General features: G+C 38.2%; 1 protein-coding gene across 3 annotated transcripts in view; it reads right to left on the reverse strand.

Annotated features, from left to right (window-relative positions):
* LOC122549071 (nucleolar protein 4-like) overlaps positions 1-19357 on the reverse strand; it is a 348158-nt gene that overhangs the window by 225100 nt on the left and 103701 nt on the right. The window lies entirely within an intron of this gene.

Consider the following 19357-nt stretch of genomic DNA (forward strand, 5'->3'; position numbering starts at 1 on the left):
ATTTCCAATCAAAGCATTGGCAAAGGGGTTGTTTAGGAGCCCTATTAACCTTTAATAAAATATTCCATCAGATACTGAAGATCCTAGCTCTGAAATCACTTTGCTGCTGCACCAGGAATTAATCATCATTTGTGCTGGAGGATCATAACATACAACAAAAAAAAACCCATTAGTTAACATTTCTTTACTTGCACTGGTCAGAGATTCTATTCTGATAATATTGGGCATAAAGGGAAAATTACTGTTGAATGTATTCAGGACCCACACGGATTTGGAATTGTGAGCTTATTAAATAAAAAGCATTCCCTGTACATCACAGTGACCATTCAGGTCAGGATATCACACAAGAGTTTGCTAAAGCCATGTGAGAGGAGATGGAATAATAACAGTGAAACCTCCACCATCCTAAGATCTGACACACATGAAAGGAAGAGGTTTAATGGTCTCAAAAGAGCATGACATTAAGTGAATTCCCAACTGATGTCTTGGATCACTGGCCCATCAAGAGACAACAGATGTAGGGCTCACCAGAAGATGCAAAGTGGAATGAACTTACACAATAGTATCATTCATCAGAGAAGCAGCACACAGAAGGCATCTAGCTCATATTCTCAAAGCAATGTGTAAATTAATAGTTGCACTAATGTAAGGGTCAGTTGCTCTTGCAGTATGTTCAGAACTACAGAGTCTCATTGGACCAAAAGATTTGTTGTGGTGAGAAATTCCATAATGTGTAATAAAATATTTGAAGTTAGAGAATAATTACTGCAATGGCAAGCAAAAATACTGAAACAGTAGGCAATATTTTATTCATTATTTTGAGTTCTGAAATTCCTTGAAACCAATACTGACAAGTCCTTTGACTGTCAGTCATCTCAATGTTCTTACCATTGACCTGTACATCCACAAGAATTTCTATATTTCAAGCTTTATTAGACAACAAATTACCAGTGTGCATGATTTACGTTCAGGAACATACAGGAGCAGACCTCCCACCTTCACCCTAGTTTGAAAGGCAGCAAAAATATAATTAGATTAGATTACTTACAGTGTGGAAACAGGCCCTTCGGCCCAACAAGTCCACACCGACCTGCCGAAGCGCAACCCACCCAGACCCATTCCCCTACAATTAACTCCTTCACCTAACACTACGGGCAATTTAGCACGGCCAATTCACCTAACCTGCACATTTTTGGACTGTAGGAGGAAACCGGAGCACCCGGAGGAAACCCACATAGACACGGAGAGAATGTGCAAACTCCACACAGTCAGTCACCTGAGACCTGATTTAGAGATGCCAGAGTTGGACTGGGCTATCAACCACCTGACAAACGAGCAGCATTCCAAAAGCTAGTGCTTCCAAATAAACCTGTTTGAATATAACCTGATGTTGTATGATTTTTAATTCTGAGACTGACATAGATTTCTGAATTATGACTATTTCCTGTTGCATTCCTTGGCTGCTAGATATCATGATCTGTGGTTCATCTTATCGCTCACAAACCATCTAGTTACTTCACATAATTGAAAATATCAAGGGAGCATAATTTCTTAAGATAAATGCGTTAAAGCAACTTGTAGCAAATGAGAAACTGGCACATAGGTTCTGAGTCTATGGTCAACCATGAACTATTTGCCTAGCAAAACAAAATTTCAATTCAAAATGTTAGGGGAGTTATAGTAGGAATGTGCAACACTGCAAGAGTGCCAGTTAGCTCACATTGCAGTTTGGAGAATACTACTGCTTTGTTCTGCCAAAATGAATGATTTCCCTTGCTCCCCTAAGAAAGGTGTGAATGTTTTGATGATTATAAACACTGACAAAACCCAGAGTAACATTATGCAGGTTGCCTCCAGATATTAGAAATGCATCAATACCATAGAAATTGTTTGCAATTCTAACTTTCATTGCTGTGTCAGAACTGTTCAGAAAGCTGATGTTGGCAGCACAAGAAAACACATTCTTCTACTGTTGTTTTTAGTCGCAAAGATTCTTTTTAGATAGAGCTTCTCACCAAGGACATGTACGGTTTGCAATTTTTGGGGTGTTGGATTCTGTAAAGCTCACCTTCCATTAAAACAATGTATAAGGGAATGACCAAACGAATTCCATATAAGACAGAACTGTTCACATTGGTGAAGTGGATACCTCTCCCAGCACAGAGAAAGTGTGGACTGCAGATGCTGGAGTATCAGAGTCAAAAAGTGTGGCACTGGAAAAGCACAGCAAGTCAGGCAGCATCTGAGAAGCAGGAGAATCGACATTTTGGGCATAAGCCCTTCATTAGGAATGTGGGGGTAAAAATGGTTGAGAGATAAATAGGAGGGTGAGGGTGGCTAGGAAGGCGATAGATGCATGTTGGGGACCATCCAACCACACAGCATCAATGTCGACTTCACCAATTTCCTTATCTCCCCTCCCCCCACCTCATCCCAGATCCAACCCTCCAATTTGGCACCGCCCTCTTGAACTATGCTACGAATCCATCTTCCTTCCCACCTATCTGCTCCACCCTCCTCTCCAAACTATCACTAACAGCCCCCCTCCCCTCCCACATTCCTGATGAAGGGCTTATGCGCAAAACGTCAACTCTTCTGCTCCTCAGATGCTGCTTGACCTGCTATGCTTTTTCGGTGCCACTCTTCTTGACTCGACCTCACCTAGCTGGCACACAAGTCTCGCTGCTGTCTGGAACAGGGTCAGTTTTCTTCAGGTGTATAGCAAAACCATTACTTCAAAAACTCAATGACAAGTCCTGCAATTGCTTTCTAAAATTACACCAAGCTCCAGAGGAAAGAGTATCCACCTATTTTTCTTTTAGGTTGGCAGCAGATATGCCTCTATCATCTCATTATGAGTTACAATTGAGGAAACTGTACTGGGCCTTGGTGAGACTGCACCTTAAGTACTGTGTGCAGTTTTGGTGTCTTCTTCTGAGGAAGAATGTTCTGGCAAGACAAGGAAATACATGGTGAATTGCAGGACCCTGGAAAGCACCAAGGATCAGAGGTACTTTTGTATAATGTACACCAGTCTGTATGTATCAGGATAGGTGGATAAAATGGTTAAGGAAGGATACTTGCCGTTATTAGCAGAGATGTAGAGTTTAGAGGAGGGAAGTTATGTTGGAACTGTATAAAATGTTGGTTAGGCCACAACTAGAATATTGCATGTAGTTTTGGAATAAGAGTCATATGATAGTTCTGCAGAGGATAATTCCAAGGTGTTGCCTGGACTGTAAAGTTACAGCTATGAACAGGTATTGTACATTCTGCATTACTTTTCTTAAATCAGATGACATTGAGAGGGGACATGATCAAGATGTACAAAATTATGAAGGATATAGGTAGGGTGGATAGAAAGGAACTTTTCCCTTGATAGAGGGATCAATGACCAGGGGACAGAGATCTGAAGGGGCAGAGGTTTTGAGGAGATGTGAGAAAAAATGTTTTTTTTTACTCAAGACGGTAGAGGGAATCTGGAACTCAGTATTGTAACAGTGGCAGAGGCAGAAACCCTCATAACATTTAAGAAGTATTTAAATGTGCACTTGCAATGACAAAGCATACAAGACAATGAGCCAAGTGCTGGAAAATGGGATGAGAATAGCTAGGTAGTCGTCTTTGCGGACGTGATGAGCTGAAGGCCTTTTTCCTGTACTGTAGATCTCTATCCTCATCTACATATCAACATCTCCGTCAGTACACACCTTTTTCTTTACTCAAAATACAAATTTTAACAATATTAAGATTCATACTTAGCAGTATTTCACCTTTTATGAAATTTAGATATCAATAAACTGATTTGGCACATATAAAAAGGATATTTATATTATTAGGTAATCAGGCACTATTTGAGTAGAATGCCACAACAGGCTTGAAGACCCAAATGGCCAAACAAAACCTCTTCCTACCCCTTACATAACTTCCTTCTTCTCAATCTAAAATATGTAAATAACTGTGTTCAGGTCAAGTGCAGACTCCTCTTGAAATTGTACTGTCACTAGTTTATATAATGGAGAATCACAATAATGAACCAAAAGGAAGCAGCAGGATCACAAATGTTTGTCTTTCCAAAATTAATCATGAACTTATTTTTGCCAAATTTTATAATCAAGCTGCCATTTAGAAAAGGGTGGTATAATGTAATTTGAATATTGTTTCATGATTGGTTCAGTTCTACTTTGAAACTATAACACATAGTTACATTTTGTAGCATTATGCACTTAATGTGTTTACTGGTGACTTTAATGGAAGCATGCAACTTACTGCATACACATGCCATTGTTTTTCATGGCTAACACACAACAATAATGTTGGAGGACTGCAGTGAGTGCTACAATCTCATTGCATCCAATATTGTGTCGCTGTTAGGAGCTTGCAAAGGAAGCATGAAAAGTTGTCTTAAAATCAAATATTAGCTCAGATTTTGCGTTAAAGGTGATATAAGCACGTTCACTTCAGTTTTGCACAGTCTATACAATTTAAAATGTTAACTTGTTCTTGCTCCTCTCAACAATTTCTAAAATGATGCACAGTCACCAGCTTTGAGAGAGCTTTGATGGTGAGGCTATACATACCCATCATTAATACATACATATTACTATAAATCCGACAACAACTTACAATTATGGACACGTACACTTAAATGCAGAAGTTCTCAAAACTGCCCTGCTCTTTCATAGGTTGCACCATAATAGAACATAAGTATCAGCCTTAATACTGAAACATGTGCACTGGCACTGAATTGGGATACATACCCATTAGTCACATATTGAACATCCTATAAAAATTTAGGGTTGGGACATTCAAGGGCAAGTGAATTTTTAATGATATGTTCATTACTATCTGAAAATTTCTTCAGCCCTTGAAATTTAATTTTGTAAGTGTGAAGTTTCATTCCTTGTAATGTTGGTTATATTGTATACTTTTCTAAGAAACTAAAATAAATATTAACTTTTTCTGGTTGTCTCTTTTGTTATGCTGCCTCTTAATCCCATTTATCTTCTCAAGGTTTATTTTCCTTTCTGTACATAATTGAAAGCTAGTTTATCCAGTTTATTTTACATTTCCTGGTTTAGACTTTGCAACTGAGACATTATCTGTTTAGCAGCACTAGTTCACCTTCCCAGGCCTCTCCAAGTAAGCTTTGTACATTGCATGCACCCAAATATATTGAACTGGCACGATGCCAACATGATGGAACATAAGTAGATAATGTTGCACAATGATTTTAAATTTGAACACCAGAGCACGAACAACATTTCTCTTGTTCGTTTATGATATGAGAAGCATTAAGCAGTAAGGTAGGTCGAGTAACTGTTCTATTTAAAGGGGTGGGCTCCCTGTTTGCAGGTATGTAAAAATTTGGAACTTTTTTTGTTGTAAAGTACCTGAAAGTAATATGGAGTGTTTTTGGAGATGTTTTGGTCCATTTACCAGAAAGTATTGTCACAGTCACATGAGAATAGCCTGTCCACACAAATAGCAGTTGCACTGATTTTCCTATCGGCAGGACCTGAAGTACATAAGACCTCCACTTTGATGTATGTCAACTGGGGCCAGTCACACAATGGTCAGCCAATTAGCAACTTGGCACTGGGAGCTCAGCTTTGGGGATGGGCAAATGGTTGACAATCCTGCTATTACCTTCTGAGGTCAGAGATCCCAGCATAATATTTAAAAGGCATCCAAAAAAGCAAAGACTCCTTGCAATCCAGCAGCATCGGCATTACTGGGTCAGTGGACATCTTAAAAGGTCAACCACTCCTACAAACTGTTGAATGAGCTCCGCCCAACCTCAGAAATCTGCAACCGCAGCTAAAATAATCTGCTCTTTGTGAACATGGAACTCCTACTCACATCTTTACAGTAATGTTTTGCTGCAGCTTATTCTCCAGGCTGTCTAGAAATAGTAAGAGTTCCTGTTGCCCAACAATGGCAAAAGAGGATCCTTCTTCCTGCCCTATGCAGTCTACACAGATACTACTGCAGAGTTGAGCAGCTGTACAATTCACAAGCAAACTAGGTTCAATGCTGCAAAAGATCAACAAATTCCTGTACTCTGCAAATTTAAGTGGCACAGTGACGTCACTGCAAAGTTGCTTTCACAATCACATTAATTAAATATACCAGCCAGGGTTTGGGATCTAGGCTTTAGCACAGTTGGAAAATATCAATTTAATGTTAAGAAGCCAGTTCATACTGAAATTTGCACCAGTTTGTGTGTGTGCGTGTATGCTAAGGATATTACATTAGCTGTAAAGGCCTACATGCTCCAAAACATTTTTGCTATCCATGGAAATGATAAAACATTATGGTCACGGAGGGAATACACAGGAAATATTGATAGCAGCATCATTCCTTCACCAATGACTGAGGCCTGTTTATCAAGGGATGTAAGTTCAAGGACTTCTCCAGAAACTTAAGCACAAATTCCTATACAATGCAGGGCCAATGGAGGGCAACATTGTTGGTGTTGCTGGTCTGATGCAACTCATTCTCCCCCTTGATGAATTTAGAAGGACCCATGCCACTGTTACAAGTGAAAGTGAACCCAAGTATTAAATTAATACTTAAACATGTTATGAATTGTAGATGACTAAACTGTTACACATAAAAACACATGGAACATTTTTAGTATACTTATAAATCTGCATTTAAGGTGCTTATATAAAAGTGTTCTGGGATATTTGCACGTATTTGACTACAAATAAGTTAGTATCCCACCCTACATCTATTCCATAGTTTCATTAGGCATGTAAGAAGTTAAGGAACAGGGAAATTAAATAGGAACTCAATTCAGCAGAATGAAAGAGGATAAAAATATTCCACAAGTTTTGAATCATATCAAGGCTGGTGCATATTGAGTTTCATATAAAATTATAAAAAGACAGTATAAAATTTGATGTGTGTGTGATACCATTAATATTGAAAAATGGAGATATGTCCTTAAAGCCTCGGAAAGGTTGTTTAGGAGATCTAGGTTTGAATCAAGGGCTCAACTGCACTCAGGGCTCTGAAGTACATTTCTCCTGACACACTCGGCTATTGAAGATGGATGGAAGTAAGTTTATGCCCCTGTTTGTTAGTCTACATATGTGTAAATAAAATAGAAATATCCAGTTTATGATTCATGTATTTTAGTACAAACATAATTTTAGGAGTTAAACTTTAACAGTAGGAAATGGGACAAAGGCAAATGAAGCACATGGAAGTCTATTACACTTAAAAAGAGTAGGATCATATTTCTGTGAGAGTCAGAAAAGAAGGTTCCAAGACAGAAAGTGGGCTTTCTGGAAGAGATTTCTTACACAAAGCCTAGAGTAGAGTATTTTGTTGTTCTGTCTTATCAAACTTGCCTCATTAACATAACTACCCCACCTCGTGACATTACCACATGCCATTCACAGAACAACTTGCCACTCAGCAAGTATCCTGGAATTCACTGGCATCCCTTCCACCTAATCAAAAAATTATATTAATTGTAGTTCAGTGTAAATGACGTTATCTGAGAGATGACTAGGCATAATAATGTTCTTTGATTTCAATTTACCAGTTTGTTTCTGGGTAATAGTTAGTTGTATTTTGGACATGGAAGAGTGAGAAAATAGGTCAATGCCCTACTGTTAGCAAACTCCAAGCAATTCTGATTCAGGGGAAATCTAAGGGAATACTGGCTCATTTTGTGGAAAAAGCTCTGGGGAAAAAGCCCGAGAAGCCAGTGATAGTTCAAAGCAGCTGAGCAAGAGTGGGTCTCAGAGAACATCTGCAGTAGCTCGATAAGGTTAGTGGTTTGATAAAAGCTGAAATTGTATCAGTAATTTGACTGGTTAATTTTCTTATTAAGTACGTGGGAGCTTGAACATCATCCCATTAACTGGTTTCTAACCAAACGCAAGACAAATTTGGTAGTCTCACCAAGGATCATAACAATATCAAAAGCTAATGCTCAAATTTGAACAAAGATTGCTAAATAGATCAGGTATGGCCCAAAGAAGAACTGATTAATTATTTTAAAAGGACACCTTAAAACAGAGTAGAAAATTGACTATTTTTGAACAGCTGTGTGGGTTATTTTATTTAGACTGTCAGCAATTATTTTTGAAAGTTGTGATGAAATTTTACACCATCACCAAAAAGTGAGCAGAGTTTTCAGAATTTAATTGACCTGAAGTCTCCTCACTGAAATAGAAACTCTAAATAAACAGATATTTTTCAGCTTTATATTTCTAAAATAGAAATGAGGCAGGGAAAAGCTTCAACCAACCATTGCATAATTCTATTAACACGGAGTTAAAACGGAGGTCAAGGTATGCACAGTATTGAGTACCATCTTCATTTGTTTCACCATGTGCAGAAGATAAAATTTGGTAACGATGCAGAGGTGAGAAGATACCTTGCCACACTACATAATCAAGGACCAAGTTTGAACTCATTTGGTTTTGAGAGTTATGTCTAGGCATTCCATGAATCTATGGACGATGTTGGTGGTGAGGGGAGAATATTAAGGCTGGAATTAAAACTGTTGCCTGTACTTGAATAAGCAATCAATATACTGACTATAATATTTAGATTGGTAGGTCTTTAGTCTATGCCAACAAGAAATCATAGGCTGCACACAAGTCAATCCTTTAAAATGAGGTGACACATCAAAGGCTAATACATATCTCAGTTTAACTGATTGCCACCTACCTTCTTTGCCCCTGACTCCCCAAGAACTCCCCATCAATAATTGCCTGCAAATGCCATGGTCCCATTCTTTGAAGAATTTAGTACACCAGTTATGATGCTGGCCCAACTTTATCAATCAATTAATGAGCTGAAAATGTGTTGCTGGAAAAGTGCAGCAGGTCAGGCAGCGTCCAAGGAACAGGAGAATCGACATTTCGGGCATAAGCCCTTCTTCAGGAATGAATTAATTAATTAATTAGTTTATTTGACACAGCTCAACTCTTCCAAGAACATTTTAAAAGGTATCAAGACAATCTGAACTATTCATTCATCTTCGTTTGAGATTTACGCATTACAAATATTTTTCCTCCTTGCTTTTTAAATCTGACTTCACCTGTGAACTTGTTTCAGTTACTACACAAGGTTGACATAACAGCAGAACCACACAAAAGAAGCAGAGTGCCACATTGTGATGACAGCATTGACTTTCTCCTAAAGGCAATGTGAAAAAAATCACAGACATGCTGTTTTGTGCCTGAGGTACAGCACTTAAATAACAAACCAGTCATTTCAAGGTCATTTAGGGTAGGGCAACAAATGCTGGCCTTCCTAGTCAGACCCACATCCCATGAAAGAATGCAGAAAGAACGCCGCATTACCAAATCAAAAACTTCATCAAGTTAATTAAGCATGGTTTGCTCTGAACAAATCGACACTGGCTTCCCTATTTAACCACCTAAGTGACTATGGATTTTGTACTGAATAATAATCATCACTAAAAGCTTTCAACTATCAAGGTTAAACTGACTGGTATGAGATTATCTTTACACCTCTTTTTGAACAACAGTTTAAGATTTACAATCCTTCAGACTGCTGGCATCATTCCAAAGTCTGAGGAAGATTGGAAAATTATAGCTTGTGCCTTCACAATTTACCATTTCATGTTCTTCAGGATTCTTGGATTCATCTCTCCTATTCCTGGTGCCTATCAACATTAAGTAAAGACAGACTATCTAATTCTTCCTCCTTATCAATTTTAAGCCCATCACATTGATGAATTATTTTCTATTTTATATGAGCTGGGCAACATCTTCTTCCTTGGTAAAGACAGATGCAAATTATTCATTTAGTACCCCAGACACGTCCTTGCCTCCGTATACAAATTCTTTTAATTCCTAATTACCCCAGTCCTCCATTTACTACTATTATACTACTTATATGCCTATAGAAAACTTTTGAATTTGTTCTTATGTTAGCTGTAATTTCTGCTCACACTCACATTCCATTTCTCAATACTAATTCAGCAGTACGTGGTATGTGGGCTTAGGTGCACTGGGATATTCTTGCATTTTAGTAGCACTGAAGGTGGTCCTGACCTTTGGCAGAACTGTGGTGGAAGTTCTATAGCATGGAATTATTGTTGTGAGGTTGCTAAAATTATTATCATGCTTAACTCAGGCATCAGTACAAAGGTGAAATTTGAAGTTTTAGAAAATTGTAATATTAATTAGGAAGAGTCAGCACAGACTTCCAAAGGGGAAATCATCTTTAAGCAATTTGCTGGAGTTTTTGAAGAGGTAATAGAAAGGGCAACATTGTTGATGGATTTTCAGAAGGCATTTGATACATGAGACTTGACAAAAATTATAGGTCATGGTACAAAAGCGTCAGTAACAATGAGGATGTAAAATTGGCTGAGTGATAGGAAGCAGAGAGTAATGGTCAATGGATATTTTTCAGACTGGAGGAAGTCTTGTAGTAGAATTTCCAAGGGTTGTTATTGGGATCCTTGCTTTTCCTGATATATATAAAGAATATGGATCTTGGTGAGCAGGGAACAATTTCAATCTTTGCAGATGACACTAAACTTGGAAGAATTGTAAACTGCAAGGAAAATAGTAAGGATTTCCAAAAGGACATTAACTATTTGGTGGAATGGGCAGGTGACAAACGAAGTTCAATGCAGAGAATGAGAAGTATAGATAGAGTTGTCTTTTCCCTAAGATGGGAAATTTCAAGACAAGGGGCCACATTTTTAAGGAGAGAGATGCAAAAAAAGGCATGAGGCAAATGTTTTACACAGTGGGTGGTTCACATGTGCAATGAACTCCCTCAGGAAGTGGTGGATGCCAGTACAATATCAATGTTAAAAGACATTTGGATGGATACATGAAAACAAAAGGTTTGGAGGGATATGGGCCAGGAGCAGGCAGGTGAGACTGGTTTAGTTTGGGATTATGTTTGGCATGGAGCAAAGTGTCTGTTTCTGTGCTGTATGACTCTATGGCTGCACTTTGGTCAGGAGAACAATGAAAGACAATATGAAATAGAAGGTACAATTCTAAACGGGGTGAAGGATCACATGGACCTGGATATAAATGCTCATAGCTCAGTGCAGGTAGCAGGACAAGTGGTCAGAGTAGTTAATAACACATACAATGTTCTTGGCTTTATTATTATAAACATAGAATACAACAGCAAGGAGGTGACGCTGAACTTGTATAAGGCACTTGTTAGACCTCAGTCGGAGTACTGAGTACAGTTGTGGGCACCACACTATAGGAAAGATAAGTGCATAAGTGATTTACAAGAATGATTCCTGGAATGACAATCAGTTATGAAGACAGATTGAAAAAAGTTAGAACTGCTCTCCCTGGAGAGAAGAAAGGTTCAGAGAATTTTGAAATCATGACTGGACTGGACAGAGAGAAGCTGCTGCCACTTGCAAGATAAAAAGGAATGAGAGGGTTTGGATTTAAAGTGATGCACAATTGAAGCAAACTTTTTCACGCATCAAGTAGTTAGGATTTGGAATGCACTTGCTAGGAATGTGGTGAAGGCAGGTTAAACGGAGGAATTCAAAAGGTCATCTGATGATTATTTGGATATAAATAATTGCAGGGATGTGTGGAAAGAGATTTGCACTCAGTAACAAAACTGGTTCAGACACTGATGGGCCAAATGGTCGTCTTCTGTGCTCTAACAATTCTGTGATTCATTTATTCATTCTTGACATCTTGGCATCTCTGGCAAGGTCAACATTTATTTATGTGTCTATTTCCCTTTGAGAATCTTATAATACGCCATTTGTTAGTAGTTAGCATAGGGAAAGTTTTATATTAATGTATAAAATATGGATCTAGTTTATATCTTTCTAAAATATAACAACAACATTAAAATTGCTTTGTTTTTATGATTTATTCTTTCTAAACGTATCACTCTTTCTATCTATTTCACATGGGTACCATTAATTTGAATATTTGTATTATGAAATATCCACAAAACAATTTCAACAAGAAAACAGCAAATAAATGCACATTTCCTTTCAAAATTATTTTTTAAAGAAAGGAATTTAAGTTAGACAAGAAAATCTAGATCTTAACTTTGCACAATCATGTAAAATAACAGCATCTCGACAGCACTCCATTTTAAATCTCTACACCGACCCTCCAAAGATCATCCCACCCAGAGCTCACCCCCGCCCCACCTTATCTCTGTAACCTTGCATTTCCCACTGCTAATCCACCTAGCCTGCACATTCCTGGACACTGCGGACAATTTAGCATGGCTAATCCACCTCACCTGCACACCTTTGGACTGTGGGAGGAAACTGGAGAACCCAAAGGCAAACCACACAGACACATGGAGAACATACAAACTCACACAGACAATTATCTGATGCTGGAATCGAACCCAGGTTCCTGGTGCTATGAGGCAGCAGTGCTAACCACTGAACCGCCATGCCATCCCAGTTGGAAGGGATTGCATTGTCATGAAACTACACAGCAGCAGATGGAAAGTGCAGAAACTGCTCGAATTTCAACTTCCATTTTCCATTAAAATGTAAGTAAATTAATTACATACAGTGCCCGGGTTGCGAACGGGCTCCTTTCTGGAGTCCATTTGTCTGAAAGCCAGAACACAATGTAGAACATTGTAATGCAGCCATTCATAAATACAGGAAATGTTCGTAAGCAGGGTTTTTAAATTACACCCCTGTATGGGATCACACTTCTAAGTATGAGCATTCTTAAGTCAGACATTGATAAATCAGGGACCCCTGTATTGTGATTGGGTTTCTCAGTACAAGTGTGAGCATAACCAATTTATGCCAGCATTTCTGAGAGCAAGAGTTGACAATCTATAGAAGGAGAAGGCTGGACCAGCACACCTACAGTTGTTTTTGTGGAGCTAAGTACAGTTAATATTTGGATGAACCCAAGTGTTTAAGTTGAAAAGAGTACACTAATCTAGCGACATCACCACAATATCAACAATTCAAATATTTTGAATAGTAAAAATACGAGTTGTATGATGCAGCTTGTGAATTTGAATTTATTTTAAGAAATCTCAGAAAAACGAAAGGTTAAAAAAGTAAAAAGAAACCAGGCACCTATGCACAATCTGTTATCATTCCTATGCCAATGTTCAAATTTACCAATCCATTGCATTTCACTGGACTATCGTAACCCAAGAGCATGTCTAAAGATTGCACACTTTAGAAAAAAATGTGAAGGCATTAAAAAGGTTACAGAAAAGACTCAGAGTGGTTGTTGGGATGAGGACTTGCAGTTATGTAAAAAGATTCAAGAAACTGAGGCTATTATCAATGGAGAGGGATGAGAGGATTTAATAGAGATGGATAAAGTCATGATGAATCTAGACAGAGAAGCAAAGAAGAAACTATTCCTATTGGCCAAAGCCCTAAGAACCAGAGGACACCAACTTAACTTGATTGGTGTCACTGACAAGAGGGAGAAAGGGTTGGAATGATTTTTATGGTCCTCCTCATAACAGTGATGGTTTTTAGTTTGCTTTTCTCATTTTCTTTTCCTTCTAAGTATAGACAATGGCATATCCCCCCCAGAACGGGTCAGTGAAGTTCAATGTTTTAAAATGCATAGCAAATTCTTCAGGGTTAAAACAGTAGGGTTTGTTATTGCATTTAAAGGCATGGGAGAATGATTTGCAACTTGGAAAATAAGAAAAAGGAGAGAAGTTACAAATTAAAAATGACTTGAAATAAAAGTTATCAGATTTTTTTCATGAAACTTATATAGTCCAATCAGTTAATGTCGAGCTGAGTTTCTTTTAGTTAGCTGTGCATATTAGTCATTTTCATTGAAGCTTAGACACAATCAAATTGTTGGTGAAGGTATATTGTTATGATCTAGGAATTGGTTCACTTTATACATAAGACATAGGGGTTTTTCCAGAAATCAGACTTTTAAGAAAGAGGTCAGAGGCAGGGCAGGTGGCTAAATTTGGAGCAGCATACTCTTCAAGTATTAGAAGCACACTTACAAGGACAAGTCAAAATTGTATAACTAAGTATGGTTCAAATAAACCTTCAATTTTAAACATGGGACTGGCGCTTCAGTTTGAGATACTCAGTGAATATCTTTTATGTTTTGATGTTCCCTCATCAGAAAAAAATTGCATTTTATGTGGTAGAAAACTGTGGAATCATTTGTACCAAATCAAGCCAGAGTAAGTCTTGATGGTCTCCTTTTTTCTGAACTAGCAGAGATAGACTTCTTTTCTACTAGACCTCCCTGTGACTTGGCTGAGATGTTCGTACAATGCAATGAGTATCACATTCAAGCAATTTGCTTTTGTCCAGATAATTGTTGAACATTTCTGTAAGCAGTCAACTTGCTCATTCTGAGTCTGATAGTGGCCATTTAAAAATCTGGCAAGAGTCCATTTCAGAAAAAAAAATGGATTTAAAACAAAAATATCTTTATTCTCCTGCCCTCTGGGCATACCAGTTAGCATAAGAAAGCATAGCCACAATCTTTTTTTTTGTGGTGCTCGTGGTTAGGATCTTCAATGCACATCCTGAAAGTATGGAAAAGTCTTTTAATTGTGGCTTCAAAAGTGAAAATTGGATCATTATATGAAGAAAAAAAAATCTACAGGTTACAGGGAAAGGTTTGGGAAATGTCACTTGGAGAACTGATTTTGCAGATAGACCAGCTAGGACATAATGTAGTTGAATGACGTCCTTTGTTACGGAAGCAACATAAGGAATGGTTTCAAGCTCAGAAGAGAGACAAATGAAAAGAGGTTAAAATTTGCAAATCGTGCACTTAGCTTCTAGGGTAATACACATCAACCTTTTTTCAACCAAATTAAAACCTAAATATCCAATGGTATATTATTTGCGCTAATTTAAACACTTTTGGATATTCCTTGCTAGTATCATAAAAGATTGGTAAATTGCCCAAATCAATCTCGCGTGGACTGCTCACGGTCCAGGCCTCGTTCTTGATATCTGACTTCTATTGCTGCAGTGTTGGGAGATTCAAAATTACTATTTCTACTATGGTTTTTCCCTAAACTCCGTCAATTCTTCACTGAGCGTTGATAATGAGAAAGAGAAGGTTTTTACCACTTAGGGAAACTAGTTAGCAACCTGCTTCTTTCGAGTTAACGTGCGGTTTGTAATATTTAGTGACATATATTGGAAGTACCAGGCAGGCACGGTTTCCGAGCAAAAGACCTCCTGTATTTTGATTTCCTATGCTTTGAACAATCATAATTCAACGTTACCTATTACTTTAACTTCATGCGTTTAAATATATTTTGAGGGGAATCATAAAACTTGTAAAATGACATATATATTTAAAAGACACTTTTCGACCTGGTGTTGCAATACTTATTCTGTCCAAATATATACTCGTAATTTAAGTTTGCGTGCATATGAGACAGCTCCGCGTAACAGTGCTCCAAACAGCTAATATTAAAGTCCCTAATTAATAGAAACTGAAGAGGCAAGAAAACAATGAATGGAGTAGCTCTGGAGATCGCTGCAAGATCATTTGACTCCGTTTTTCCATTATTACCTCAGTTCTATTAACACACACAACCAGCACTTGCCCACCCCCATCACCACCATAACTATTTTCATTTCAAATAAATCATTATTTCTCGTCTCATTTGGAAAAAAAATCTTCAAATCCTAAGCAGCAAATTCAGCTATATACTCAAAACGTGCAGCTTACTTCATGAAGAAAAACATCTTTGCCGAATAACGCATTGTATCAATCCTGAAAGGCTAAAAGGCTGGTATCTGTTAGAAATAAAAGCTACACTGTATTCACTTTCACTGCATTTATGTGAGGGTGACAGGCACGGGGGAGGGGATTGCCGGTGACATCATTGCTCGGTGACGCTAACCTTCTCCTGGAAGTGAAGGACCAGGACACTGAAGCAACAACCAGGGAAAAGGCGTAACCGAATCCGTCTGATAATAGCCACTGTTATCGTCGCAGTATGTTCAATTGTTAGCCAAAAAATGTGTTAATAATTAATCATTTTGCACTTGCATATTAACCAGTTTAGCACCATAACTGTCAAGTTTTAAGCCAAGGTAGTACAGTATTAGTATAAGAAAGTATTTTGCAATTTCTGTTCCAATTTTATCAACAAATGCTCTGCGCTGAATGTTTACAATAAGAAACAGTTGCATGAAAAAGGATGGCAAAGTAAATTAAGTTGGAAAACTATACCCTTTGTCACCCAATTCCATCAAATCACAAACCACAAACACCTTATATCTGTAATATCAAAAAGATGCAACAGACACAACTAAGATCTAGATAGGCCATAGGTGGATGACACCGTTCTTAAAAGAATATGCAGCAAGATAAGGTCTTTCAATAAATCTGTCAAATATATAACAGATTTTATTTTTTTCTGAAATATTTGTTTTCCCAGAAATGCAGTGAAGGACTAGTTTCTCTGACTGGTTTACAATTTTCCGCTGTATTTCTAATGCAGTGGAAAGACTGCATTTCCATTTTGATGGAAATGTAACCTCATTTAGTCTATCTCACACCAAAAACAACAGCCAAACACCTAACCTTAGCTAGTTAATATGATTACAACGAAGGCCATTATTTCTAGAGAAAAAAACTACCTCCATTGGTCTATTTCAGTGAAAATATGATATTTTGTAGCCTAGCTTCAATTTCACACTCGAAATCATGTTTATCAATTGCAAAAACTGCTTAGACTCACGGCAAAGCAGAAACGTTTATGGACAAACATTCCTTTGGTTGAAAAAGCACGTAAGTATAAGTGATTTAACCGTTTTATGAAGACCATAATGAAACCACAGCTGTATGTGGTATTTCTAAATACAGTGAGAGAAAAAAAGTCATTTGGTAATACAGAAGTTGAATATTGCTGGAAAGAGACATACACTGTTGAGGTTTTTCCACTTGCAATTATTGGGATAATTACGGGTATAAATGTAATAATGTTGAACTTCAAATGATCAGGAATGTAGGCCTTATGTGCCAACATTTGGCATGGTGGCTCAGTGGTTAGGATTGCTGTCTCACAGCGCCAGGGACTTGGGTACAATTCCTACCTCGAGTAACTGTCTGTGTGGAGTTTGCACATTCTCCCCAGGTCTGCGTGGGTTTCCTCCGGGTGCTCCGGTTTCCTCCCGCAGTCCAAAGATGTGCAGGTTAGGTGAACTGGCCATGCTAAATTGCCCTTAGTGTTAGGTGCATTAGTCAGGGATGAATGTAGGGGAATGGGTCGGGTTGGATTGCTCTTCAGAGGGTCGATGTGGACTTGTTGGGCCAAAGGGCCTGTTTCCACACTGTAGGGAATCAAATCTTAAAAAAACAATGAAAATCACAGCATTTTCCTAGGATTGTTTTGTAATAGATGATATAGACACCATAAAAACCAAAAGAACTGTGGATGCTGTAAATCAGAATCAAAAACAGGAATTGCTATCAAAGCTCAGCAGGTCTGGCAGCAAGTGTGAAGAGAAATCAGAGTTAACATTTCAAGTCACCAAACCAAAAACATTAACTCTGATTTCTCTTCACAGATGCTGCCAGACAATGTTAACATTATACTCAGCCAACCTTTGTTTACAATACCCAAAACAAATAATTACTGTTAGAAGTAATTCAGGATTGGGAAGCAATGGCTCAACAATCCCGAGTGTGCAGATAAGTGCACTTACGCTAATTTAAGATAATCAGCCAAGCTCATAACATGGTTCCTTTCCACTTGCTGGAAGTATCATACATTTTTCAAAGACACCAAATCTCTGCAAACAAAAGGACTACATTGAATACGTTCTTGCATTTATCCAGACGAGCGCAAAATGAAAAGCTGTGCAAAATATCTCTATTATGAGAGAATGGAAGTGTTATCTATGACAATAGACCTGTCATAATTATTTACAGATCATAGTTTTTAAATTGCAGCTAAGGGAGCCAGAATATGTTTTTATTAAAATAATTTAATCTAGAATTGATTATGGTCGTCTTGGAAAATTCTGGCACTTGTCAAAGACCTTACTGGTACTTGTTGCAGCTCTAACTGAGAACCTCCAATGTAGCATTGTAGGAATTATTGGGAATAATTTTTTTTACTCACCTGGGATCTCTCCAGACAGGCTCCCTTGATCTGAGAGAGCACTGACAGAAAACTAACCTCATTCAACTATTTCTACTTCAATTTGCAAAGACTGGTAGAATGGAAGTTGAATTCTCATACACTGGTAAAAGTACAAATTCAATTCCAGAACAATCTTTCTTATTCTTCACTGATTAGTCTGTGCAAGATTACCTTTCAATCATAATGATACTTATTAATTGAAATATGGCTTCCAGCCTAGAGAGGAAAATAGGCTGTTTGACCCAATTATAGCATCACTCTGAAAACTCTAGAAACTTGGTTCAGATTTAACAAATGTTCAGATGGAATAAACATCTCCTCTCGTTGGTCATCCTAAGTCTTATATCGATCTGGCAAGTTTATCTTTAGACAGATATCATACTACAAACAAATATTGTCAAAATTACTAACAGGTACAATGAAGTATTTATCAAGCTTATTGGCAAAAGATTGGAACGCTGGGGTCTGTTGAAAGAGGAGCAGATCACCATTAATTTAGAAAGGAGAAATAATTAACTCCATCATACTCAAAGAAACTCAAACTCCAGATGAATTCTTCACAGAAATAATGGTCACAATTCTCCTATGGCTGCTGAGACCTCAACATCAGGACTTTTTAGGTTCCTGAGACTTCATTTGTGGACAGTGTCATTGGTGCACAATCCTTCAGGAAATAACATCCTAATTCACCACCTCCCTAACCACATATCTATTAAAGACTGTGGTGAGTGGCCAGCACTAAAAGCCCCAATCAGAGAACCTACAAATCTGAGATCTCAGCAGTCTCACCAGGAGAGATGTGACATTAGTGAGGCCTCAACATTCAGGCCCACTCTTTAATATGCAGTGAAAGCAATAAGTAAAACCCTTTCCATAACAACTGGAGTAACTGCAGCAAGAGTAGGCCATTGGCCCCTTTGGTCCTGAACCATCATTTAATAATATCACAGCCAATATGATTGTGGCCTGACAGCAGCAAACTCCATCAGACCAGATTTGCCATCACCCTCTAACCCATCAACTTGGACAAAACTAAACACGACTCATCCCCTGGCCCTACACTGCACATCTCAGCTCCTCTGCACCCCCCCTCCACCATCAAACCATGTGTCACAATCTGACTCAGGAATCCAGTAACTCCAGTAACTCAGAATCCAAAGATGGATAAGGGAGTCATATCACCAAGCCCAGCTTGGTCAACACCCAGCTGGTCAAAAGGAGGGTTAGGAAGGCCAAGGCCTCACAGCCAGCC

The sequence above is a fragment of the Chiloscyllium plagiosum genome, chromosome 4 (assembly GCF_004010195.1).
Source record: "Chiloscyllium plagiosum isolate BGI_BamShark_2017 chromosome 4, ASM401019v2, whole genome shotgun sequence".
Taxonomy (NCBI): domain Eukaryota; kingdom Metazoa; phylum Chordata; class Chondrichthyes; order Orectolobiformes; family Hemiscylliidae; genus Chiloscyllium; species Chiloscyllium plagiosum.